Here is a 2,182-nt window from a genome sequence, read left to right on the forward strand (position 1 = left end):
TAGTTAGTGTATTGTCTGTCTTGTCTTAATGTTGGTTTAAAATGGAGCACTGTAACAAAAAATATTTTCCCCCAGGGATCAATAAAGTATTCTGATTCTGATTTGAGAGTTTTTCATGCCAAAGACAGAAAAAAAAATCTGAATTTAGGAAACAAAGCCAATACATTGTTATTTAGACGTGAGTTTATTTGAGTCTACTGACAAATACATCCAAGAATGGCTCTGCAGACTAGGTAGTTTGTTAAGGAGCCTATGTCTTCACCAACCTGAGCTTACAAATATCACTACAAGTATCACTTGTTTCTTCATAATCTGACAACCATCATACAGCACACAGAGTCATAAATAAAGAAAAAACAGTAGTCCTTCATTGTCATGTATTCCTTTTTATATACTGGGCTCCAGCACACTTTATTTTACAAAGAAAATGTTGGAATGGAGTGTCCATGTTCTTCCCTTATATTAGCAATCCTTCAAAGTATCCTACTCCTTATGCCTGTTGTCTTATTTAATTTAGTGTAGGTCGCTTGGTCAGTTTCAACAACAGACATGGATGTTTTTCCTTTTTTTTTAAGGCCATGATTTCAGACTGTTTCAGCTAGCTGCTACTAGCAACGTGGCTAATCTTAAAAGTGTTGCTACTGTACTAAGCAATAAAATATTTAAATTTAAAGAGAGACAAGTGAAAATAAAGCTCATAGCTAAGTCCATATGAAAGAAAGTGCTTGACTTTCCAAGTGTTTGTTAGCTTGCTTCATTTCTAACAGAAATGTTAGCACCAAGCGCCTCTTGAGTGTTTTTTTTTCTACACACTGTTTTTTGCAGTCATGCATTATCATTATAAACCACATAAATAGAGCAGTTTTCGAGAAGTGTGCATTGCTCTGCATATAATTTGCATGCTGCGTACGACTGTTGCAGGTGGTGAGAGCTTTCTGAAAGTTAAAACACATTACAACCTATTTGAGTTCCACAGACTCAGGAAAGAAAGGCATTTTACTTGGATATACTTTGTTTAAAAATTGATATCCACAGAATTAAGTTTTATTTGCCAGTACTTATTATTATAAATAAGTATACCATTTTATAGATGAGAATTTAAATGTACTTTGATTCAAAAAGCTAATGTATATTATATTTGTATTTGGTGTAAGGTAACAATCAGTGTAAAAAAAAAAAGTTCTTCCTCCAGTGAAGCGGCTTTTTTAAAATTTTGGATCTGCCATGCTGAAGATGTCCATCGGTAACTCTGAAACCCTAACTGCGAGCTGCTCCAGGCCAGTTTGCTCAATTCAGTTTATTTATTTTTATATAGTGCCAAATCACAACAACAGACTGCCTGAAGGTGCTTTATATTGTGAGGTAAAGACCCTACAATAATACAGAATTGTAAACATACTTCCCTTTTGCTGGAAATCCAATGCCATTTAGCATAAGAAAATGTCAGCCCTAGTGGCAGCAATGAAAGAAAGTTTTCTTGGCAATCAGTCTTAATGTTGATAGTGTCATTTTTAAACTGCTATCAAAAGCTGAAACAAAAAATACATACTAATGCATTTTAAAATTTTCACCATCCACAGGGTTTTTTGTCTTTTTGCAAAAACATAAACAGTAAGTCATGTGGTATTTGGATAGGTTTTGCATCTCAAGATGTCTTTGGAATTTAGCTACTTTACATTGTTGGCTACCTTACTTTACAGACAATTACTGACGTGTCAAAATGATTCAATTATATGACATACTGCCGTTTTAGTTATTCAAGACAGTCTTAGATAGAATTGTTTTAAGTCATACAGTAATAGTACTGTAAATTCTATTATGTGCATATAAGCCAGCAGGTTATAGTTAGTTACTGTTAGAAATAGTATCCTCTAGACTGCTTTAGATTAGGGCAGCCTGACTATAGCTCTTGGAAATATGAAATAGAAAAGGTCATTTTGTCGGGATAAATGTGACAGATGGGGCCAAAACACTCTAAGCCAAAGGGTGTTTCCAAATAGAATAAAGCAATCCATGGATTCAATACACCACAAAAAATCCATCATTTTCTGTGGATTTTAATCTGAAATGTCAGGATGTCGATCAATACCACTGAAACTGATCCACACCATGTCATAGAGTTATCCCGTGGTCTGTGATTGAGGATTTGACAAATCGAAAATGATTTCAGACACAATATAGA

This window comes from Astatotilapia calliptera, chromosome 12 (assembly GCF_964374335.1).
Source record: "Astatotilapia calliptera chromosome 12, fAstCal68.1, whole genome shotgun sequence".
Classification (NCBI taxonomy): domain Eukaryota; kingdom Metazoa; phylum Chordata; class Actinopteri; order Cichliformes; family Cichlidae; genus Astatotilapia; species Astatotilapia calliptera.